This window comes from Oncorhynchus kisutch, linkage group LG10 (assembly GCF_002021735.2).
Source record: "Oncorhynchus kisutch isolate 150728-3 linkage group LG10, Okis_V2, whole genome shotgun sequence".
NCBI lineage: Eukaryota > Metazoa > Chordata > Actinopteri > Salmoniformes > Salmonidae > Oncorhynchus > Oncorhynchus kisutch.
The window spans coordinates 29160489-29186986 of record NC_034183.2 but is presented as its reverse complement, the minus strand read 5'-3'; the positions used below and the strand labels follow the sequence as shown (position 1 = coordinate 29186986).

At 43.0% G+C, this 26498-nt stretch overlaps 1 protein-coding gene across 10 annotated transcripts in view; it reads left to right on the top strand.

The window, feature by feature from the left end:
- The window catches only part of LOC109898014 (palladin), a 118953-nt gene that overhangs the window by 28947 nt on the left and 63508 nt on the right, over positions 1-26498 (top strand). For 2 of the 10 annotated variants that reach the window (XM_031833458.1, XM_031833457.1), the window contains exon 1: positions 11358-11536. The exons of 7 other annotated variants lie outside the window; for them this stretch is intronic. The gene's annotated coding sequence lies outside the window, so the exon portion shown is untranslated. Of the gene's footprint in view, positions 1-11357; positions 11537-26498 lie in introns of those variants that run through there. One more of the 10 variants, XM_031833459.1, reaches the window with a different exon arrangement.

Genomic DNA, 26498 nt, shown 5'->3' with positions numbered 1-26498 from the left:
TCGCTCTCGCTCTCGCTCTCTCTCTCCCTCTGCACGCACAGCCACAGTTTGTCTGTGACTCAGACCCACAGGTTAGTGATGAGGCACTATGTTGTTTTTAGGTGATGATGTCATAGAGACAGTTGTATTCCGGGGGTCCATGTGAGGGGATTCAGTTTCATGTAAAGGGGAGGATGAGACCATCCATAATGTCTCATCATGTCTCATGTGTCTGTGCAGTAAAAAATGAGTAGGGAGGTTGGAGGGTTACAGAGTCCAAATGCTGTTAAGACAGTTAAAGTCCTCTGTCTCCTGCTGCTCTATATCATCCATCTAAATTAAGAGATAACAACGACTTACTTCATAGTTATTTATAGAGGGCACATTTTTTGCAACTTTTTTTTGGAGACTCTACTGTATATCATGCCTGTTCTGGCAGCGGATACCCAGTTAACAGTTCTAGGGAGAGAGAACGTTTTTGTAATGTTACGTGTTGCTTCTGATAGAAACATACCCAGAACATGGTTGCCATATTCTCAGAATATCAGAAATGTATATATACAGTAATATGTCTGTACTTCCTCACATTTACCATTTAAGTAATGATGATGCCAGTTATACCAAAACAATACACAACGCAGAGTTCCATCTCCCAAGTTTTATTGTGGAAAAATAGACAAATTGCAACATAATCACTTGAGACCAGTGTTGGGGATAATATATTACTAACAGTAATATATTACAGTTATATATTACCTTTTAAAGTAATGGAGTAATATAACGACTTAATGTCTTCAAATATTGTAATATTATTACAGTTTACAGTTATTTTTTCAAGTAACCCGTGTATTACTTTCAGCAGAAAGGTTTTCAGACCCCTTGACTTTTTCCTCGTTTTGTTAAGTTACAGCCTTACTCTAAAACTGATTAAATAAAAAAACATCCTCAGCAATCTACACACAACACCCCAAAATGAAAAAGATAACAAGTTTTTTGAATTTCTTCCAAATTATTGAAAAATAATTAGCAGAAATACCCTTCGCTATGAGACTCGAAATTGAGCTCAGGTGCATCCTGTTTCCAATGATCATACTTGAGATGTTTCTACAACTTGATTGGAGTTCACATGTGGTAAATTTAAATTGATTGGACATGATTTGGAAAGGCACACACCTGTGTATATAAGGTCCCACAGTTGAAGTGCATGTCAGAGCAAAAACCAAGCCATGAGGCCGAAGGAATTGTCCCTAGAAGTCCCGAGACAGGATTGTGTCGAGGCACAGATCTGGGGAAGGATACCAAAACATTTCTGCAGCATTGGACGTCCCCACGAACACAGTGGTCTCCATCATTCTTAAATTGAAGAAGACACTTCCTAGAGCTGGCCGCCCGGCCAAACTGAGCAATTGGGGGAGGAGGGCCTTGGTCAGGAAGGTGACCAAGAACCCGAGGGTCACTCTGACAGACATCTTGAGGTCCTCTGTGGAGATGGGAGAACCTTCCAGAAGGACAACAATTTCTGCAGCACTCCACCAATCAGGCTTTTATTGTAGAGTGGCCAGACGGAAGCCACTCCTCAGTATAAGGTACATGGCAGCCCACTTGAAGTTTGCGAAAAGACACCTAAAGACTCTCAGACCATGAGAAACAAGATTCTCCGGTCTGATCAAACCAAGATTGAACTCTTTGGCCTGAATGCCAAGTGTCACGTCTGGAGTAAACCTGGCACCATCCCTACGGTGAAGCATGGTGGTGGCAGCATCAGCTGCAGGGACTGGGAAACTAGTCAGGGACAAGTCTCTGAATGTCCTTGAGTGACACCAGCCAGAGCCCGGACTTGAACCTGATCTCAGGAGAGACCTGAAAATAGCTGTGCAGCAACACAGAATGGGAGAAACTCCTCAATTACAGGTGTACCAAGCTTGTAGCGTCCTACCCAGGAAGACTCAAGGCTGTAAATAATTTCTAAAAACCTGTTTTTTGCTGTGCCAAATATGGGGTATTGTGTGTAGATTGATGAGGGACATTAGAATAAGGCTGTAACCTAACAAAATGCGTAAAAAGTCAAGGGGTCTGAATACTTTCTGAAGGCACAGTACCGTCTACTTTTAAAGCCTTGTCTCATGCGCTATTGACCTCCCGAGTGGCACAGCGGTCTAAGGCACTGCATCTAAGTGCTAGAAGGATTCACTACAGACCCTGGTTCGATTACAGCCTCTATCACAACTGGCTGTGATTGGGAGTCCCATAGGGCGGTGCACAATTAGCCCAGCATCGTCCAGATTAGGGTTTGGCCCGGGGTAGGCCGTCATTGTAAATAAGAATTTGTTCTTAACTGACTTGCCTAGTTAAATAAATAAAAATGTAATCGTGAAGCCTAAAATCAAATTATGTAACAGGGGACAGCTAGCTAGCATAATGTCACAAGCATGATGAGCTCGCTAGTAACTTTAGTTAGACTTGATTGGCGTGCGTGCAAGCTAGCTACCGGTATGCTAGCTGGCCGGTAGCTAAAATAGTGTCCACTAGCAAACATCTAACAGCAGAAGAAACACACTGCATTTGAAACAGTTAGCAATAATCTAATGAATTCAGGCCTTGTGAAATATAGAAGCTGATCTGGCTTTCAAGTCTGTCTATGAAAATGCCCTTTTGTTTAACAAACTTAACCAGAACCATGCATAATGTACATTCACTAATAATGACTAACTTCTTGTAGCTGTCTTTATAGAAACTTAACCCCGGTCTCATGAACAATATCTTAAGCACAAGCCCACGAGCTAGTGAGGAAGTAGGCAGGTAATCTTTATTTTTCAAGTTTAGCCAACTTGGATCTACTTGCTAGCTAACAAGGTAGAACAGTTGAATTGTTATGAACACACCCTTCTGTCCGTCTCCAACTGTTTGAACAGCATGCTAGCCTGTCCACTTTGTTCAGATGATGAAATCAAGTGGCCTACCTTATTTCTCAGAATGAGAACGAGTTGCCAATTCCTTATATAATAGTTTTTTATTTTATAAAACACAGTCTAGACAGCTAGTATAACAGTCTGTGGCTAAAATACTGCTAGTGGTACCACAATGCCGCACGCAACAGAATCTGAGCATTCATTTTCCAGAATCAGTGTTCATTGATACTCCCAGTATAGTAGGGTATTCTCTTCAGTTTGAAGAGGAAACATAAAAAGGGTTTATTTAGAGAGGTTATGTTGTCTCCTAGTACAGTAAAACAATGTCTCAATGTATTTCAGTGTCCATATGACCGACTCTGTTGGACCGAACCTCAAATGCAAATAGTGAGTTGAAACTGCTTGTTGTCAAAGGAAGAATTGGTATTTCATCTTTGTTCCTGTGAGTGTCAGGAGGAGGAGCTTGGTGTGTGTGTGTGTGTGTGTGTGTGTGTGTGTGTGTGTGTGTGTGTGTGTGTGTGTGTGTGTGTGTGTGTGTGTGTAAATGGGAAGGTGCAGAGACAAAACCAAAAAGACAACATGAGAACAAACGCTCATAAAAATGTAATTCATTTGATATATTGTCCAGCCCTATGTGGATGTCTGGTTCAGGTCCCAGGCTCCCAATGACTGTCATGATTATTTATTTACAAGTTCATGGCAATTTCCTCTTCAGTACCTGATAGAGCAGACCCAGAAGGTGTAGGCGTTCATTTCAAGGCCACTGGGCGGTCCATTTACTTTGTGCGGTGAAAATCATGTGATGAAATCCTGCAATCCCAATAGCAAGCAATGCAATCCAAGGGTTGGCTGGACTGCAGGCCGAATGCCCGGAGCTGCTGATGGCAGAGCAGTAGGTAACTGAACAACAGCTTGTTTGAACAATATAATGGACGGGCCACCAATGTAGCCTGGTGATGTCACGAGGTGAAAGGCCAAAACTCCATCCCACCAAAACGGGCAAAAAAGTCTTCAAACAGCTCTTACACTAAAAGGGCATTATCATCATTTTCACAATTTCACATTATTATTCCAACCTCATGATGTGGAAAAATATATACAGTTGAAGTCGGAAGTTTACATACACTTAAGTTGGAGTCATTAAAGCTCGTTTTTCAACCACTCCACAAATTTCTTGTTAACAAACTATAGCTTTGGCAAGTCGGTTAGGACAGCTACTTTGTGCATGACACAAGTAATTTTTCCAACAATTGTTTACAGACAGATTATTTAATTTATAATTCACTGTATCACAATTCCAGTGGGTCAGAAGTTTACATACACTAAGTTGACTGTGCCTTTAAACAGCTTGGAAAATTCTAGAAAATCATGTCATGGCTTTAGAAGCTTCTGATAGGCTAATTGACATCATTTGAGCCAATTGGAGGTGTATCTGTGGATGTATTTCAAGGCCTACCTTCAAACTCGGTGCCTCTTTGCTTGACATCATGGGAAAATCAAAAGAAATCAGCCAAGACCTCAGAAAAAAAATGTAGACCTCCACAAGTCTGGTTCATCCTTGGGAGCAATTTCCAAATGCCTCAGGAGACCACGTTCACCTGAACAAACAATAGTACGCAAGCATAAACACCATGGGACCACGCAGCCTTCCTACCGCTCAGGAAGGAGACGCCTTCTGTCTCCTAGAGATGAATGTACTTTGGTGCAAAAAGTGCAAATCAATCCCAGAACAACAGCAAAGGACCTTGTGAAGATGCTGGAGGAAACAGGTAGAAAAGTATCTATATCCACAGTAAAACAAGTCCTATATCGACATAACCTGAAAGGCCGCTCAGCAAGGAAGAAGCCACTTCTCTAAAACCGCCATTAAAAAGCCAGACTACGTTTTGCAACTGCACATAGGGACAAAGATTGTACTTTTTTGAGAAATGTCCTCTGGTCTGATGAAACAAAAATAGAACTGTTTAACCGTAATGACCATCGTTATGTTTGGAGGAAAAAGGGGGAGACTTGCAAGCCGAAGAACACCATCCCAACCGTGAAGCACGGGGGTGGCAGCATCATGTTGTGGGGGTGCTTTGCTGCAGGAGGGACTGGTGCACTTCACAAAATAGATGGCATCATGAGGGAGGAAAATGATGTGGATATATTGAGGCAACATCTCAAGACATCAGTCAGGAAGTTAAAGCTTGGTTGCAAATTGGTCTTCCAAATGGACAATGACCCCAGGCATGCTTCCAAAGTTGTGGCAAAATGGCTTAAGGACAACAAAGTCAAGGTATTGGAGTGGCCATCACAAAGCCCTGACCTCAAGCCTATGGAAGATTTGTGGGCAGCAGTTGAAAAAGCGTGTCGGAGCAAGGAGACCTACAAACCTGACTCAGTTACAGTTCTGTCAGGAGGAATAGGCCACATTTCACCCAACTTATTGTGGGAAGCTTGTGGAAGGCTACCCGAAACGTTTGACCCAAGTTAAACAATTTAAAGGCCATGCTACCAAATACTAATTGAGTGTAGGTAAACTTCTGACCCACTGGGAATGTGATGAGAGAAATAAAAGATGAAATAATCATTCTCTCTACTATTATTCTGACATTTCACATTCTTAAAATAATGTGGGGATCCTAACTGACCTAAAACAGGGAATTTTTACTAGGATTAAATGTCAGGAATTGTGAAAAACCGAGTTTAAATGTATGTAAACTTCCGACTTCAACTGTATATTTAAAACACAGGGATATCACATTTTTTATTGCTCTGGGCCTTTAAATAAAGGTTCAATAAAATAAAAAATGCTGCCTGTTTCCTGAGACTGTGTTTTGTTGAAGGACTTATTCTTTATAGAGAGAAAAAGAGCACATGAGAGAGAGAACACTGTAGGCTGATTCGCATCATGCTGAGGCAAAGGCTCAAAGCAGACACCCAGTCCTCATTTTTCTTTATTTTCCTGCATAGTCACCTGTTCAAGTGGGATAAGGAAGGCTTTTTGGGATTTTTAAGTCTGTCAGTCGAGCACCTTATTTCCTTTTTTGTTCAAGCTGGGCTGAAGCCCATTTAGGTATGCTGTCTTTCTGCCAGGGATTTGGGGTTTAAGTGTCTCCATATAGTGCTGAAGTTCACCTGACATGCTCACCATTACTGCTCCAATGCCTGGGTGTTTTAAACCTGTGACTGAAGGGTCTTTGTCCCTATTCTCCTGGATTCCTGTATGTCCTTACAGAGGTGATCTATCAAAAACTATACGCCACCACTATCAGGAAGCAGAGAAGGTTGGGCTATGGGTGCAGATGTGTGTGTGCGTGCGTGCGTTTGTGTGTGTGTTGTCATGACGTTGGCCTGGGGGTGGGGGGTAGGTTTATGACAGTCATAAATATCTCTTCCCCCCCCTGTTTCCTCTCTACCCTACTGATGTTACATTTGCAAACCCCTTGGTTAACATGGAGATTCTGGGAACATCAGAAGGTGGGAGGAAATGAACTATATTCTGGTAATCCGACCAATTGAACATATGCAGTGGTACTTAATGAATATGATGTCAGTTCGGTTATCATCTGAGACATTCTCATCAATGATAAGATGACATAAACTCTACAGTGGAAAGTCTACACATCAGAGTTATCGGATTCACATGGAATTGTTGTTCAATTTAAATGTTTGAATATGAAATTATTCGTGATGGGATGAAATGTGATTTTAGCTTCTAAAATGTGAGAATTGGGTTTTCATAAGTTTAGGGCTCTGCTCAATCAGTGGCCCGCCCCTGTGAAGAGTCATGGGTTATAAAACTTTTCAGACACACCCTTCTCGCTCCACTATATAAAGCCTTCACAACAATATAACCTCCTGTTCCGAGGATGTGAGGACGACGTTCCGATGTCAGAATGGTTCAGATAATAACTACAGAACGAGGCCAACATCAGCGTGAGCTTTGGTTGGGAATGGTATGAACTTTGAACTCTTATTCATTACAGAAGTGATACCTCCTAGCCGTTGAGTTAGCAACAGCAGCTGCAAACGAGGGTTAGGAAGGAACAGACAGAGTATCCCGTCTATCACACAATGACGCTACTACAACGGATCCAATTGACCACCAGAGACATTCTTCAAAGGACTCGGTTTGGCAACACGGTCTTCCATCTACCACCAACCTACTGAAGCGAAGCTCAGAGTAAATATTTATTGCATTTTCCTTTTCCAAATGGGCGGTAATTTAGAATGCATAAGATACTGTATTTACGATAGCACAGCTTCACTCTTTGTTCCTCAGTCTTCCCACTCTTTCACTCAAACCCAGACCCTTTTCTTTTGTGTAACAAGCTGTCATATCTGTTCCGCCTGCTAGGGACGTTTTCCTTTATGACGTAATTTGTAATCAAGTTATGATTAATTATGTGTATGTGTAATTCTGTGTGATTAGTTAGGTATTTAGTAAATAAATCATTTGTAATGGTTGTCTGACGAGGAGGAGTAGTAGGAAGGATCGGAGGACCAATGCGCAGCGTGGTAAGCGTTCATGATATTTATTATAACTCAGAACACTAAAGAATAAAACAACAACGAGAACGAAATTAAACTGAAACAGTTCTGTCTGGTGCAGACAAAAAACAGAAAATATAATCACCCACCCCAACTCACACCCTGACCATACTAAAACAAAGACATAACAAAAGAACTAAGGTCAGAACGTGACATAATTAAACCCAATTTTGTATTTTCTGATTCAACTTGTGTGCCAGGGTTCGTGAAGATAACCAAGAATTTACAACTTTCAGATGAGACTGAATTAATATTGACTGCTATTGATGTAAAATATTACTAGGTCTTTAAGAGTTTATTCGGAAGATAACAGCTCTATAAATATTATTTTGTGGTGCCCCGACTCTCTAGTGAATTACATTTACATGATTAGCTCAATCAGGTAATATTAATTACAGAGAAATTATTTTATAGAATAGCATGTCATATCACTTAATCTGGCATAGCCAAAGACACGACAGTGTGTTTGGGGAGGTTTTTGCTGTCATTGGCTTCAGATGGCCCTAAGTGTCTGTGACTTCCTCCTTGTTAAAAGTCTACCCCACTCTTCTCTAACAGGCAGTAGTCAAATGAGATGTTTCATTGAGCTGGGAAAATCTTATGGGGTTGGAGGAATAAGACATTGAAAGGAATAACAGCAGACAGAGGTCAGGGGTCACAGTCATTGGTCTAAGGATAGTTCTAAAGCATGTGACCTGGTCATGGATCAGCTGTGGATGCTTAGAATACTCTTTGTTGCTGTGGTCCATGTACATATTTCAGCAGAGATTACAGCCTGGTCTCATAGACTAGATGTAACATAGTAAATGATATGTTACGTTTGGTATGGTTACATAAGACAGGCAAAAACGATAAGTAGGGTGGCTGGTTGGGTTGGCATCCACCCCACCCAACCCAACTCCTAGCCTAGCTAACGTTAGCCAGCTAGCTAATGTTAGCCACCTAGCTAGAATTCATATCATACAATTTGCAAATTCATAACATACAATGCTGTGAAAAAGTATAGGTCCCCAAACTGATTTTTGAATATTTTTTATACTGAATGTTAGATCTTCAACGACATATTAGGTGAAAGGAACCTGAGTGAAGAAATAACACAACAATTACACACTTATTTCATGTATTTCATAAACAAAGTGCAACACCCAATGCCCCTGTGTGAAAAAGTAATTTCCCCATTACACTCAATAACTGGTTGTGCCACCTTTGTCCAAATATGCAAAAATTTAGAAAATCAGAAAGGGAAAAAACACTTTTTTGCATTGTACGTTTTGCCAATTCGTAACATATAATACGAATTATAATTCATCACGTCATACAAAATGGGTGATGGACATCCACAAATTAATAAATAAACATTAATAAACATCATACTAAACGGATGTCCTGGATTTACGTATAGAATAATACAAAATGCCCTGAGACCAGGTTGGAAATTATGTTGCTGCTATTGCAGAAACCGTATTTAAGATGAAGTCTATCTCATGGTCTGAAAGCCTGTTATGAACTGTCCCTCTCTCTTATCCCTCTCTGGCCTGGCAGATGAAAACATACAGAAAGGATGTTTTATCAATCTCTCTCCATTTGAAATGCTGATTTCAAGCATTTTTTAGACAACTCGTTGTTTGTTTCCCCTCAGCGGAAAACCCGGCATCTTTTCCTCTCCATGTTGAACTCAAGAGTTTAGAGGTTTGAAAATGTTTAAACGAGTTCTCATAGATGTCTGTTTTGTTGTTTTTCATGTTGTAATTTATGCTCCTATCCAAGTGAACTTCATGAGTGGTCCTATTCTTATTTTGCTTTGGGAATGTGAAGGTTGTCATGGAAATGTTGACATGTACTGTACCCATTTTTGTATGATGTCATATGACCTTGACATGGCCCTTTTTAAACAGTGAAATAGTCTACTCCGTGTAAGTGGGTTTTGCGTACTTGTAAGCACGAATGTATGTGGTTAATGGGAGTTTCCATATTAAGTGGGTGTGTAATGTTATAATGCTTGGGTTGGACAGTGTGGATACTGTACTGTAAGTGTGTGTGCTCCATATGGAAATGAGAGCTAATAGGGAGGAGGCCCTTCATGCTCTGTCAGTTGACTAACATCTTGGAGCTCTCAGCCAGAACCGTCTCTTCCAGATCCAAACTATCTCTCTTCCTGAACCAAGCCTCCCTGAACACTGTGTTATAGCCCTAATGAATACAGAGGGGGCAGGCCAGCTTTTATTCAGACCAGAGAGCACTCAGCAACAGCAGGCCTGAAGTTAACCTACTGTGGGCCAGCCTGGTATTAGTAATGTGAACATCTTGAATCAGTAAAACTCATCGTCTCATTAACCTGTGTTTTATGGTTACTTAAGCCGGAGGATACACACATAGTTCTTTTCATGTCTTTTTCACAGTAGTGTAGCTCCAATGGAATGGCTATGAAACCAACCCCTTTTATTGGGTAGCTAGAATTAACAAACTGTGAGAGAGCAGCATGACCCAGCCCATCATCGGTTTGTGTATTCATCTTCGTCGGCCTGTACACACACACACACACACACACACACACACACACACACACACACACACACACACACACACACACACACACACACACACACACACACACACACACACACACACACACACACTGTCTCTGGTATGAACCCCTCCTAGCAACAACTACCACAAATAATTCCATCTGCTGCTGCTTCCCAGTGGCAGAGCCTCCACTGGCACACACAGACCAAAATATCACTGGGCAGTTCACCCAATGTTATAAACCCCAAAACCTGAACCCCATACTGAGCATTTCACTGAGTGAAAAACTACACCCTTTCATGCTTCATTTAATGTTAGCCCCTGTGTCAGGCCTTGCCCCAGTGCACTAGAGAAACGTCAATCACTTTATTCACATTTCTAGCTCTACTGTATGTTAACTGTACAGTAAGCGTTTGGTGTGTGAGGTCTGCAGTCAGTCTTAGGGCAGTGTATGCTCTTTTTGCAGAGCATGATCAGGCAGGGTTTACAGCCATCTGTCCCATACTGGCCAGGTGCTGCCCACTCTAAGTGGATCTATTTCCATACCGTCCTAATCCTAACTAAGCTATTTTAGACCAGGCCAAAGTGGCCTATTTCATTTTGGCATGCAAAATAAAATGTCTGATGTTACAAAGCACTGTTATTTTTAATTTCTCATCATTATACCACACACAGAATTAAGCCCCTAATGCCTTTATTTCCCTTCAAGTCATCTGGCTCTGTGTCAGACCCAGAACTGAGGGGTATTGTTAGACTTTAAGATGACCAGTAGACTGTGACCCAGCCTGCTAAACTGACAGAATACAGACTGCATAGCACAGCTTTGTTTCAGTATGGGGAAAAAACGTGACAATGAAGCTGTTAGGATAACATTTGGCCCCACAAGCAGAATGGCATCTGAAACATACAAATAATACTACCACTGATGTTTCAACCCACCTGGATATGATTTTTATCAGGATGTACAGTACAGTACCAGGACCTTCCTTATTTAGTCTCTTGCGTTTCCATGTTATTGACCCAGACAGAGTAATTGGGATGGAGTAGAGTTGGGGGGTTTAACCCCCAGTGTGTCTCAGCCTAGGGGACTCTGGACAGGATGTCAGCACCTCTCTTTCCCCCTTCCTCCATGGGTTCCTGGTCCAGTCACAGTGGACTCCAAAGTGGGATCGATGTGTTATTTACTGATACTGACAGCAAGCGGGGGGGAAAAAAGCGAGACACAGAGATTGAAGGAGAGTTCAACTGAAGTCATGCCAAGAGATCAGAGTCCGACTCACGTTTCACAACAATCTTGGTTGCTTTTAAAAATCGGACTGTCTCTCTCTCTCTCCTTCTGTCTCTCTCCACTTTCCGCTGCTCCCTCCCACTTTGCTCTTTCTGTGCCCTCTGTGTGTGTTTCAGTGTTACTCAGTGGCAGAGTGTGTGTGTGTGTGTGTGTGTCAGTGTTTTTGACAGTGGCTTAGTGATAGTCACTGTCTCAGAAGTTGTGACTTTATTTAAATCTTCAATTACTTCACTTTAAGATAAAGGAAATTATAGGTGACATCATTCTTATATTCAATAACTTTGGCAGCACAGCAGAGGTAAGAAACTCTGAACTTTGAACCCTGTTGTTGTTAATGTAGCCTACTGTAGTTTCTTAGTTTTAAGTTGACTTACTTGTTCATGTCATTGTTTGGTGAATCTGTCATATTTTATCAACTCATCTGCTTGTGTGGTTGTTATACAAATATTGGCAATTAATTTGGGTCTGGAATTAATGAATTTCTCAGAATATTTCAGGGCAAGACATTATTAGTCATATCAAGTAAAGTTGTGGTTCTGGTGGAGAAATTATAATGAAGTATTTGGTTACATGCTGTACATTTTGTGGTATTTGATGGAAGGTTTTACTGGGGTTTTGATGCTGAACATGATTTTGTTCAGTATTGGGTCATTCATTAACAAAAAAAAGCGAAGCCTGTTTCTATTTCATCACCTCAGGGTCCCCCTTGCCTCTCACACTGTTTTCCTACCCTTGTGAGGCTCTTGATAGTCCGTGTTTTTCCATTTGACTGTGTCATCTTATTTTGATGTCGTAGTTTATTTGGGAAAGCTGATTTGAGCATGGCTGATATCTACTGTAAATATTTATTGATTCGTCTTGCACTTATTTAATATGATAACCTGACACCCATGAAATATGTAAGGTGGAACTTTACTCTGTAGGGTAAGGATAACGTGCGTGTGTGTGTGTGCAACCCAGTATCACAGATTATTGTGAAATAGACAAGAATTGCTTATTGGATTTTTTTTTGTATGCAGTACATGATATTGTATAGAGGAATGTGGGGTAAGTTGAGCCAAAGGGGTAAGTTGAGCCAAAGGGGTAAGTTGAGCCAAAGGGGTAAGTTGAGCCAAAGGGGTAAGTTGAGCCAAAGGGGTAAGTTGAGCCATCTGTGTTTCTAAGAAAACATACACAAAATGTATTATCTGACCAAATATTTAGGAAGAGGTCATCATTTCATGGAGTCTGTGAATGAAGGAACTACATGAAAAAAAGTGGTAAGCAAGTCACGTCCAAAAAAACAGATTTTCACTAAAGTCAAATGAATTTATTCTGTTAGAGGTTTCATGAAGCTTGTATCTAAACCAAAGTAGATCATTTTAAGATTGTTCTATACATCAGTTGGGGTCTTTATAAGCTTTAATATGAGGTTCTAAATCTAGCATGAAAGTGCATCCTTGTAGCTGTGTGGGCTAATATAGTCTAAATGTTTTCCATGGGGTAAGTTGAGACAATGGTCATGGGGTGAGTTAAGCCAATGGCCATGGGGTAAGTTAAGCCAATAGTTGATCCAAAGGCAAGTTGAGCAAATTCAAATGTTTTCTTCTCAGGCGTAATGCAAGCCAATATCGTTGGGATGTGAGGTAACAACAGGGCCTGGTCTATGTCAAAGGTACAAAGTGTTTGTTAGGTGTTAAGCCTTTGTTAAAAGATGCTTAAAATGATTAAAATTAAAAAAGTGGTCATGATTGTTATGAATTGTGTTTGGGAAATAAAAATAGATATGGTTTTAAAAAGGTAGTGGTAATATTTAATTCAGTACAGACATTTGTAGGAGGCTCAACTTACTACATGCCCGTAGGTAACTTTTTGGACAAGCTATGTTTTCAGAACTGTAATGTTTACATGATTTCTGATTATGTCCAGGGATACACAACGTCCTGAAATATATGTATATATATATTTGTTAGAAAGAATACTATATTTCCCTTGACGGAGTGATGCTGAATGTAAAAATGGATAAACGTATCCCACTCTTCCCTACAGTGCATTTCAATTACAGATAAAGACAGTAGGTTACTTAAGACAGAAACGATAGGAGGGAGGATGGGTGGGTAATGTATAATGCGACCGTCTAGCAACCCAAACATTGCGTGTTCAAATCATATCATGGACAACTTTAGCTAATTAGCAACTTTGCAACTACTTACTACCTTTTAACTACTTAGCTAGCATGTTAGCTAACCCTAACCTTGCCCCCTTAAAGTCCTTAGCTAGCATGTTACCTAACCCCTAAACCTAGCCTTAACCCCTAACCCCTAGCCTAGCTAACGTTAGCTACCTAGCTACCTTAGCTAACATTAACCACCTCGCTAACGTTAGAAACAACTAATTGGAATTTGTGTAATGTACACAAATGCATTATGAACAATGAAAATTGTGAAATACACACAAAATGTGTTGTGAAGAAAACCATGAAATACAAAAGAAACTGTCAAGAATTTCAACTATATGTATTTTGTGTCTATTTCATAATAAGCTGTGATAGTGTGTTGGTGTGTGTCTGTGTGTGTGAATGTGTGTATGTGGGGGGGGTTGTGTGTGTATGTGAGTTTGTGTGCGTGCGTGCATTCGTGTGTGTGTGTGTGTGTGTGTGTGTGTGTGTGTGTGCATAAATATTAATCACTTACAGCTCAACTGCTGCACATGCATCTTTCACTGTCTCCGTGGAGCTTCGCTCTCTCTCTCTCGATCTACTCCAACTGTCCTCTGTTCAGAATAGTCGCCCTGAACCCTGGCCCATTACCCCTAACCCTGCCTGATATAAATGGCTACTCAAGCATCAAATTGCACTTTCCACAAATTTAGTTAGATGGGTTTGTGTACAGCCAAAATCATACAACACACACGTGCACACACACACGCGCACACACACACACACACACACACACACACACACACACACACACACACACACACACACACACACACACACACACACACACACACACACACACACGCACAAACACACACCTGGAGGGACTGTGGCATGAACATAAACATTGATTCGTCAGATGGCCTCATCTAACCCGAGCTTCACAATATCTGATGCCAACTAAGACTTTCCATATTTCCAGGTGACATTATTCCTCCCCCAGAGAGAGAAAGCAGACAGAGAAATAGGATCTTAAACAGGGTTTTCTGTGCTGCTGTCAGCACTTCTGCCAGTGCCGTGCCCAGATCATACACATATGGTCAAGATTAGTCTGTAAACCATTTGCCCTTTTTTTCGAATCCGTTTTCAGATTAATTTATTATGATTCTGAGTATATCCATATGGAATAATGATGCCTGTGTCATTTGCCAAGAAATGAATTGATGAAATAAGTGCGTTATGTTGTTGGGTGCGTAGGGAGCTGCAATAGGGAGAGATTATTTCCCCATAAAGTGATGAGACCCGGCCTTATGCGTACACAATCTTCCAAAGCCTTCATGTGTCATCGTGCTTTTAGATCGATTCACAGAGATGTCTGCACAAGTTCTTCAAACCTCCCAAGAGACCTAGTTTGCATGACATTTCACGGTCGGGTGACCATTTATGGGTTAAGTGAGGAGATTGATACTGCTCCTCATTTGGTGTGTGTGCATTAGTGAAAGAGTTTCCTTATGTCTGTGAGTGTGGGTGGGTCTGGGAGTGTGGATGTATTTGTGTGTTTGGAGAGTTTGCATGACACTGACACAAAAAACTATCTGGCTCTAGAGCTTGTACTTGTACAGACTGTGGTCTCTGCTTGTCTTTGAAACTCTCCCAAGGGCATTATTGAATACTTTTTATATATAAAAATATATATTTGGGACAAAAATTCACTGGAGAACCATTTTATTTCAACTTTATGGTGCAGTTTGTAATGATCAATAAAGACTTAAGTGCTGCTTCAGTCCAGTTGCACTTTGCTTGATTCCTGTGGTCAGTACAGTACAAGTCTCTCACTGTTGCCGCTTGCTATAGACCTCCCTCTGCCCCAGCTGTGCCCTCGATACCATATGTGAATTGATTGTCCCCCATCTATCTTCTGAGCTCGTGCTACTAGGTGACCTAAACTGAGACATGCTTAACACCCCGGCCATCCTACAATCCAAGCTTGATGCCCTCAATCTCACACAAATTATCAATGGTCAGGTACAACTCCAAATCCGTAAACATGGGCACCCTCATAGATGTCATCCATCAACTAACTCACCCTCCAAATACACCACTGCTGTTTTCAATCAAGATCTCAGCGATCACTGCCTCATTGCCTGCATCCGTGATGGGTCAGCGGTCAAACGGCCTCCACTCATCACTGTCAAACACTCCTTAAAACACTTCTGCGAGCAGGCCTTTCTAATTGACCTGGCCCGGGTATCCTGGAATGACGTTGACCTCAACCCGTCAGTAGATGATGCCTGGCTATTCTTTAAAAGTGCCTTCCTCACCATCTTAAATAAGCATGCCCCATTCAAAAAATGTAGAACTAGGAATAGATATAGTCCTTGGTTCACTCCAGACCTGTCTGCCCTTGACCAGCACAAAAACATCCTGTGGCGTTCTGCATTAGCATCAGATAGCCCCCGTGATATGCAACTTTTCAGGGAAGTTATGAACAAATATACACAGGCAGTTAGGAAAGATAAGGCTAGCTTTTTCAAACAGAAATTTGCATCCTGTAGCTCTAACTCAAAAAAGTTCTGGGACACTGTAAAGTCCATGGAGAATAAGAGCACCTCCTCCCAGCTGCCCACTGCTCTGAGGCTAGGAAACACTGTCACCACCGAAAAATCCATTATAATTGAGAATTTCAATAAGCATTTCTCTACGGCTGGCCATGCTTTCCACCTGGCTACCCCTACCCCAGTCAACTGCCCGGCACCCTTCACAGCAACCCGCCAAAGCCCACACCATTTCTCCTTCACCCAAATCCAGATAGCTGATGTTCTGAAAGAGCTGCAAAATCTGGACCCCTACAAGTTAGCCGGGCTAGACAAGCTGGTCCCACTCTTTCTAAAATGATCTGCCGAAATTGTTGCAACTCCTATTACTAGCTTGTTCAACCTCTCTTTCGTATCGTCCGAGATTCCCAAAGATTGGAAAGTTGCCGCGGTCATCCCGCTCTTCAAAGGGGGTGACACTCTAGACCCAAACTGCTACAGACCTACATCTATCTACCCCGTCTTTCTAAGGTCTTCGAAAGCCAAGTTAACAAACAGATAACCGACCATTTCTAATCCCACCGTACATTCTCCCCTATGCAATCTGGTTTCAGAGCTGGTCATGGGTGCACCTCAGCCACACTCAAGGTCCTAAACGACATCATAACCGCCATCGATAAGAGATATTACTGTGCAGCCGTTTTCATCGACCTGGCCAAGGCTTTCGACTCTGTCAATCACCACATTCTTATTGGCAGACTCGACAGCCTTGGTTTCTCAAATGATTGCCTCGCCTGGTTTACCAACTACTTCTCTGATAGAGTTCAGTGTGTCAAATCGGAGGGCCTGTTGTCCGGACCTCTGGCTGTCTCTATGGGGGTGCCACAGGGTTCAATTCTCGGGCCGACTCTCTTCTCTGTATACATCAATGATGTTGCTCTTGCTGCTGGTGATTCTCTGGTACACATCTACGCAGACGACACCATTCTGTATACTTCTGGCCCCTCTTTTGATACTGTGTTAACAACCCTCCAGACGAGATTCAATGCCATACAACTCTCCTTGCATGGCCTCCAACTGCTCTTAAATGCAGGGAAAACTAATGCATGCTATTCAACCGATCACTGCCCGCACCTGCTCGCCTGTCCAGCAGCACTACTCTGGACGGCTCTGACTTAGAATACGTGGACAACTGCAAATACCTAGGTGTCTGGTTAGACTGTAAACTCTCCTTCCAGACTCACATTAAGCATCTCCAATCCAAAATTAAGTCTAGAATTGGCTTCCTATGTCGCAACAAAGCATCCTTCACTGATGCTGCCAAACATACCCTCATAAAACTAACCATCCTCCCGATCCTCAAATTCGGTGATGTCATCTATAAAATAGCCTCCAACACTCTACTCAACAAACTGGATGCAGTCTATCACAGTGCCATCCGTTTTGTCACCAAAGCCCCATACACTACCCACCATTGCGACCTGTACGCTCTCGTTGGTTGGCCCTCGCTTCATACGCGTCGCCAAACCCACTGGCTCCATGTCATCTACAAGACCCTGCTAGGTAAAGCCCCGCCTTATCTCAGCTCAGTGGTCAACATAGCAGCACCCACTCGTAGCACGCGCTCCAGCAGATATATCTCACTGGTCATCCCCAAAGCCAATTCCTCCTTTGGTCGTCTTTCCTTCCAGTTCTCTGCTGCCAATGACTGGAACAAACTGCAAAAATCTCTGAAGCTGGAGACTCATATCTCCCTCACTAGCTTTAAGCACCAGCTGTCAGAGCAGCTCACAGATCACTGCACCTGTACATAGCCCATCTATCTACCTACCTCCTCCCCATACAGTATTTATTTATTTATCTTGCTCCTTTGCACCCCAGTATCTCTACTTGCACATTCATCTTCTGCACATCTACCATTCCAGTGTTTAATTGCTATATTGTACTTACTTCGCCACCATGGCCTATTTATTGTCTTAACTCCCTTATCTTACCTCATTTGCACTCACTGTATATAGACTTTTTGTTTTCTTTTGTTCTACTGTATTATTGACTATGTTTTGTTTATTCCATGTGTAACTCTGTGTTGTTGTATGTGTCAAATTGCTATGCTTTATCTTGGCCAGGTCGCAGTTGCAAATGAGAACTTGTTCTCAACTAGCCTACCTGGTTAAATAAAGGTGAAATAATATATATTTTTTAAAGTACAGGAGAGATTGAGCATTAGAGGGAGAGATGACTAACACGCTGACCAAACCGGACAAGCGATTGCGTCCGCCATAGCGCGCACATTCATTTTGTTCACCCACACCAGAAGCGATCAGGACACGCAGGTTGAAATATCAGAACAAACTCTGAACCAATTATATTAATTTGGTGCCAGGTCAAAAAGCATTAAACATTTATGGCAATTTAGCTAGCTAGCTTGCTGTTGCTAGCTAAGTTGTCCTGGGATATAAACATTGGGTTGTTATTTAACTGAAATGCACAAGTGTAACGGTTCTCTTTAGTTGAAGGAGAGTCGGACCAAAATGCGGCGTGATGATGATTCATGTTTGTTTAATGAAGAAAAAACTATACATGAATAAACTAACGAAAACAATAAACGTGAGAACTCAAAACAGCCCTATCTGGTGCAAACACAAAGACAGGAACAATCACCCACAAAATACTCAAAGAATATGGCTGCCTAAATATGGTTCCCAATCAGAGACAACGAAAAACACCTGCCTCTGATTGAGAACCACTCCAGACAGCCATAGACTATGCTAGATACCCCCACTAAGCCACACACCCAATACCTAACAAAACCCCAAGACAAAACACACCACAATAAACCCATGTCACACCCCGGCCTGACCAAATAAATAAAGACAAACACAATATACTTCGACCAGGGCGTGACAACAATGTCCTCAAATCTGACAATTAATCCACAGATAAAACGGTAAACGCAATGATTGAATAACATGTATGTGTAAATGTATTTTGCAATGCTCATGCACGCGGCGTGTCCGGTCTGGTCAGCTTGTAAGAGACAGTGATGTATTTATACCTTACATACTGTACGTGTATACTCTATCCTCATATACACTTTTGGGGGGTGGGTATGTGTGCTGGCATCTAATCCTATGTGCCTCTGTCCTGATGGAATCTCTCTCACACCCTCTCTCTTTCTCTGTCTCTCCCTCTGTCTTTCTCTCGGTCTGCTCTTTCCTTTTTTCTATTGGGTCTTGCGGTGAAACTGAGCTGCACTCTGTAAATCTTTCCATCAACAGCAGCAAATAACAACAGGATCAGATGAGGTGACTGTGGACCTAGGCACGCACCAGAGAGGGCCAGGGCTAAAGTACATGGTTTTGTCTCACCCTTTACAATGCTATGTTCATGTTCTGTCTTGCCATTTTGGCATTTTGGGCGGATCAGCCTGTGTGTTGGCACTGATGTATGGTGCAACAGATGGGTCGTTCCACCAATTCAGTGCCTTTTGAGAATTGTAACTTGGTCCAATAAAGAGCACATGTTCAACTTCATTAAAAAAAAACATGTTTTCCCATCTCAAGAGGTTAAATAAAAAAAGGACTATAGTAAGTGTCTATTATCAGGGTTAACCGTAACAGGGTTGACCGTAACAGGGTTGATTATTATCTTAAATCAGCCATAAATCCCTTTGTGACCGGGGGAAGGGAAGCTCACCTGCTTTTACACTATGATTTGACTATTAGATGTTCAATGTTTACTTAGATTTTTTTTATTTAATGAAGGTATATTTTCACCATATTAAAACGAGAGTTCAGTGCACGTAACAGAGTTGACCTTAAAACGAGGGAAATGTTCAAATGAAATGTTAAAGCAACAAAATAACTAGGGCTGTACAATGATGGTTATATGTTGGGGTTAGTGGGTTATACTCTTCCTAGAAGTTGCAGAGGGTGCACAGAGGGAAATGTCCAAATGCAGAAATGTGGTACTTTAGCTGTCTTTAGCTGTCTTAAAAATCACATTGATTGAATTCTTCACGTGGTCTTTATTAAAGGCCACATTTAATATAACTGGATTTTAAAATTAAATATTGGTGCCAAATTTCTACTTAATATATCAAAGGGATGCAAAATGAACTTATTTCGTGGAACAACCCACATATTCAAAGGACCAAATAGCCAGATTTTAAGATCGCTACATTTCTATCATGCCTCAATGAGCGACATTCACAATAACCAGCTCCCCTACTCCCCACTCCCTCTGAGAAATACTCTGTTGGATACTGTACAGAACTTTGCTCACCTCAGATTTCTTTGTAAAGCTGGTAGGAGCAGCTGTTCTGACGGATGGAGGGTTGTAGTCGAGGCTCTAATGAAGGTCTAGTCAATGTGTGGTTGGGGGGGATGTCTGGATGTCCTCTGGCTTGGTGCCTAGGGGTGGGAGAGGAAAGGAGAGGCCATGGCTAAAACACTCAGGTAGTTGCTCCTAGAAACACACCCGGCCATTGTGTGTGTGTGTGTGTGTGTGTGTGTGTGTGTGTGTGTGTGTGTGTGTGTGTGTGTGTGTGTGTGTGTGTGTGTGTGTGTGTGTGTGTGTGTGTGTGTGTGTGTGTGTGTGTGTGTGTGTGTGTGTGAGAGTTTCACAATGTTATTGTACAGGGTGTGTAAGAGGAAGAGGGTGGTGAAGGTGAAGGGTGTGGAATTTAAGAAATTCTTATTGAATGGCTATCATTCAGATCGTTCAAGGTCATTAATGCACCGTGGCTGCGTCCTGCTCTCACACCCACACCTACATCCTGGACCTACTGAAGGCCCACTTCCTCCTGTTCTCTGTCTGAGGGTTGCATTACCCACCGCTGCTAGGCCACATCTGGATCAGCCAGCCCAGCCTAGTACTGCTCCATCGGGAACAGTGAGAACAGTTGTGTTGTCCTAGGTCTCTCGTTCTATAGTGTTGTTGTGTCTCTCTTGTCGTGGTGTGTGTCTGGACCTATGTTTTTTGTGCCCCCCGCAGGGGACTAGGACATCATTGTAAATAAAAAATGTGATCTTAATTGACTTGCCTAGTTAAATAAAAGTTCAATAAAATAAAAAAAACAGTGAAGACAGTAAGGGGGAACAGTGAGAACAGTAAGAGGAAACAGTGAGAACAGTAAGAGGAAACAGTGAGAACAGTAAGAGGAAACAGTGGGAACAGTAAGAGGAAACAGTGAGAACAGTAAGAGGGAACAGTGAGACCAGCGAGAGGGAACAGTGAAGACAGTAAGGGGGAACAGTGAGAACAGTAAGAGGAAACAGTGAGAACAGTAATAGGGAACAGTGAGACTAGCGAGAGGGAACAGTGAAGACAGTAAGGGGGAACAGTGAAGACAGTAAGGGGGAACAGTGAGAACAGTAAGAGGAAACAGTGAGAACAGTAATAGGGAACAGTGAGAACAGTAATAGGGAACAGTGAGACCAGCGAGAGGGAACAGTGAGAACAGTAAGAGGGAACAGTGAGAACAGTAAGAGGGAACAGTGAAAACAGTAAGAGGGAACAGTGAGAACAGTAAGAGGGAACAGTGAGAACAGTAAGAGGGAACAGTGAGAGCAGTAAGAGGGAACAGTAAGAGGGAACAGTGAGAACAGTAAGAGGGAACAGTAAGAACAGTAAGAGGGAACAGTGAGAGCAGTAAGAGGGAACAGTGAGAGCAGTAATAGGGAACAGTGATAACAGTAATAGGGAACAGTGATAACAGTAATAGGGAACAGTGAGACCAGTAAGAGGGAACAGTGAGACCAGTAAGAGGGAACAGTGAGAACAGTGAGAACAGTGAGAACAGTGAGAGGGAACAGTGAGACCAGTAAGAGGGAACAGTGAGAACAGTGAGAACAGTGAGAACAGTGAGAACAGTAAGAGGGAACAGTGAGAACAGTAAGAGGGAACAGTGAGAACAGTGAGAACAGTGAGAACAGTAAGAGGGAACAGTGAAACCAGTGTGAGAGAACAGTGAGAACAGTAAGAGGCAACAGTGAGAACAGTAAGAGGAAACAGTAAGAGGCAACAGTGAGAACAGTAAGAGGGAACAGTGAGAGGCAACAGTGAGAACAGTGAGAACAGTGAGAACAGTGAGAACAGTAAGAGGCAACAGTGGGAACAGTAAGAGGAAACAGTAAGAGGCAACAGTGAGAACAGTAAGAGGGAACAGTAAGAGGCAACAGTGAGAACAGTAAAAGGGAACATTGAGAACAGTAAGAGGGAACATTGAGAATAGTAAGAGGAAACAGTAAGAGGCAACAGTGAGAACAGTAAGAGGGAACCGTAAGAGGCAACAGTGAGAACAGTGAGAACAGTAAGAGGGAACAGTGAGAACAGTAAGAGGGAACAGTGAGAACAGTAAGAGGGAACAGTGAGAACAGTAAGAGGGAACAGTGAGAACAGTAAGAGGGAACAGTGAGAACAGTGAGAGCAGTAAGAGGGAACAGTGAGAACAGTGAGAACAGTAAGAGGGAACAGTGAGAACAGTAAGAGGGAACAGTGAGAACAGTAAGAGGGAACAGTGAGAACAGTAAGAGGGAACAGTGAGAACAGTAAGAGGGAACAGTGAGAACAGTGAGAGCAGTAAGAGGGAACAGTGAGAACAGTGAGAACAGTAAGAGGGAACAGTGAGAACAGTGAGAGGCAACAGTGAGAACAGTAAGAGGCAACAGTGAGAACAGTAAGAGGGAACAGTGAGAACAGTAAGAGGGAACAGTGAGAACAGTAAGAGGGAACAGTGAGAACAGTAAGAGGGAACAGTGAGAACAGTAAGAGGGAACAGTGAGAACAGTAAGAGGGAACAGTGAGAACAGTGAGAGCAGTAAGAGGGAACAGTGAGAACAGTGAGAACAGTAAGAGGAAACAGTGAGAACAGTGAGAGGCAACAGTGAGAACAGTAAGAGGCAACAGTGAGAACAGTAAGAGGCAACAGTGAGAACAGTAAGAGGAAACAGTAAGAGGCAACAGTGAGAACAGTAAGAGGGAACAGTGAGAACAGTAAGAGGGAACAGTGAGAACAGTAAGAGGGAACAGTGAGACCAGTGAGAGGGAACAGTGAGCACAGTAAGAGGGAACAGTGAGACCAGTGAGAGGGAACAGTGAGAACAGTAAGAGGAAACAGTAAGAGGCAACAGTGAGAACAGTAAGAGGAAACAGTAAGAACAGTAAGAGGGAACAGTGAGACCAGTGAGAGGGAACAGTGAGACCAGTGAGAGGGAACAGTGAGAACAGTAAGAGGAAACAGTAAGAGGCAACAGTGAGAACAGTAAGAGGAAACAGTAAGAGGCAACAGTGAGCACAGTAAGAGGGAACAGTGAGAACAGTAAGAGGGAACAGTGAGACCAGTGAGAGGGAACAGTGAGACCAGTGAGAGGGAACAGTGAGAACAGTAAGAGGGAACAGTGAGACCAGTGAGAGGGAACAGTGAGACCAGTGAGAGGGAACAGTGAGTCGTGTTCAGCACATTCCACAGTGCCTGGCTAAACAGAGCTAAATGGAGTGGGGATTAAAAAGGAGCCTGTCTCTAAGTGAGTTTACTCAGTAATTACACGTAATAGCAGGTCATTAGGGTTTGATTAATACGTGGTTTTATTGTGGTGCTCGTCGGGAGTGGGTAACGTATACTCTGCAACTCTGGCTGCCTGCTATGTTCAACTTGAGCTTCTGGCTGCCCTACTTTACTCGTTCTCCCTCTTTATGGCTAGCTTTTGCATTTCTACCAAACTGGACCCTAGTGAATGTACAGTAATCCATCCAAAGCCATGCTCCTTCACGCCTATAAAACACAGGGAGTTTGTATGACACATGCTGTATCGCGTGTTACACTGTTTGACTGAGACTTAGAGCTGGAGGAGTGGCTGGCAGGACAGAGCTGTACCACAACCACAATGGAAAATTATTAACAAGCCTCAATCTGACCACTGCTAAATACTCTGATTGCCAGTTTTATTTGTTTTGGGTATTTAGTACACAGTTCAGCTTGTGCAGTACCGTAACAAGTTGATTTTATCTGCTTGGGGCCTGGACTAAGAATGTCTGGATCATGGAAAACACACTTCCCCTGCTGGTTTTCTGGTCTCTGTTCACTATGTTTTGTACACACACACACACCCTCCTTATCACTCAGCATCACAGCTACCACACACAGCTCTGTAAATACATTAACATAAGGATGTAATGATTCGTAATATGCTGTTTTCTGTACAATATGTGTTTAATTTGGTGTTCCACCAAATGTCCAAATTATTCTGCTACAGATGAAGTGATCACTGCAGTGTGGTTCCTGCAGCGTGGTTCCTGCAGCGTGGTTACTGCAGCGTGGTTCCTGCAGTGTGGTTCCTGCAGTGTGGTTCCTGCAGCGTGGTTCCTGCAGTGTGGTTCCTGCAGCGTGGTTCCTGCAGTGTGGTTCCTGCAGTGTGGTTCCTGCAGCGTGGTTCCTGCAGTGTGGTTCCTGCAGTGTGGTTCCTGCAGCGTGGTTCCTGCAGCGTGGTTCCTGCAGTGTGGTTCCTGCAGTGTGGTTCCTGCAGTGGGGGATATTTCAAACTGACAGCATCTGAGAATCTGAAGGAGACTACGAATCACTGTGATTACCCTAGGGAGATGGGGACAGTTTGAGTTCTGAGAACGAAAAAACACAAATCCCCGGGATTTTTCATTCAGAGCAAATTCCCAGAAGGTGGATTTGAACCAACCATGTTATGCCCTTTTTTCTTCCCTCTTGCCATAATGTAAAAAATGTATCCCCAAACACTCAGACATATTGCATTGCTCAAACATTCAAGACTTTCATTTGCCTGCTGCTGTCAGCTCAGTGAACTATTACCCTGTAACTGTCTCTGTGCCTCAACCAAAGCCTTTGATATTACTGAGCACTATAAAACATGTCAAGCAGCAAACCCATGTTCTGGGGTCAAAGAGCACTGTGCAAAGGCTTGGTGTGTGGGTCACAGTCTGTTTTATCAGTACAGTGGAGATAGCCGTGGATGTTTGGAGCGTGGCTGACTCTTGGCCTCCAGCTGCCTGTGTGCATGACATGCTGCTGCTGGATAAGAGGTCCCCCTGCCTTCCTGCTAGAGGCCGCATGTCTTAAACAGCCCTTCACCCAATCTCTGAGCCCTGCTCTGTTTCCTGTCATTTAACACACAACACGATAGGCTGTAGCTTGCCAACTTTCCCTCATTTCCCTTCATCGAGCGATAAGGAAGAGACCCAACTCCCAAGTCTATTGTAGTGAGAGGTTAAGGTATGAGCTGTGGCAGTAGCAGCAGTTCAGTGGTCCCACTTATAGGATGTGTTATGACTAGCCTTGCTAGCCATGCTAAAACACATGATGGGGAATAACCCTTTTGTTAATCTCAGTCCCAGTTGTCGGAATATGATGACTAAACCCCTTTGCCTCATCCAGCTGTCAGTAGTGCTAATGACTTGCGAATGTGCGATCCCGTTTTGGTAATGACAGTGTTGTGTACACCGTTGTTTCTGTCTGAGCCTGCCTGGCACGCCACTCGTTCATACTCTCCTTCTACCCAGCCCTGTCTTCCACTTTCTCCATCCCTCTCTCCTCTCAGCGTCTCTCACACCCACACCATCAAGTGTAAATCATAGGGGATGAAGTGACATCTGTCTGTCTGGTTATCTGGGCTGGTAGATTAATAGCAGGGTGGAGTGTATAATGTAAAGTATAATAAGCCAAACAGTGGAATGCATTTTATATAACGCGCCAAGAGGGCTGGAATGTCCCGAGGTCTGCGACCAGCGGAACGGAACAGCTGTGCTTCCTGCAATCTTCTGAATTCCTGCTCGTCCTCCTGCTGCTCCTCCTCCCACTCACTGCTCGGGTTAACTGTGCAGAAGCATGTGCTCTCATTTTATATGAGGGCATGAGCATGGAGAAGAAGCATGGAGAAGAAAGAGCGAGATGGTTATGGGGGTCATTGACTGTGTTTGAAGTAGTTGGGTGGTGTCAGTAGTGGTTGGTTTGATCGTTGGCTCAGTAAACAGAGATGAGACCGCCTCTGTAGTGTGGTCGGCTGTCTCTTGCCTGTTTAGTGTGGTAGACTAGACAGTCTCATGCCTCCTGGGACCCAGAGAGGGGAACAAAGCCAGAGTGAGTGAAGCCCTGTGAGGGGGTACCGAGCCAGGCAGGTTTCACCAGGCCACACTCCAGCCCAGGCAGAACCTCAGACGTCTGGGGTGGGGAGGGGGGGGGGGGCTGTTTCCCGTAACTCTGTGTTTTGTCATTGCCCCAGGGCTGAGTTTAAGCAGGTATGGAAACACTCTCTCAGACATGCCCAGAGGGTAGAGGTGTGGGTATAAAGCATATATTTGAGAAAAGGTCTGAAACGACTTTGTCTCTTTACGCTGCACAGTGGCCATGGTGTTGAGAGAAGTAAATCAAATGGGACTCATAACTTAATGTAGAAATGCCACAGTATGCACAGTAGCCACAAATAAACTCGCACACAAGTGACGTTGGTCCAATTGTATTTACAAAAGATCTCAATGATCCCAAAACCAATGTAACACAGATTCGTGAGGTGTTTGGCCGTGCTCAGGTGATTAATGACTCTGATTGGCAGACCTCCATCACA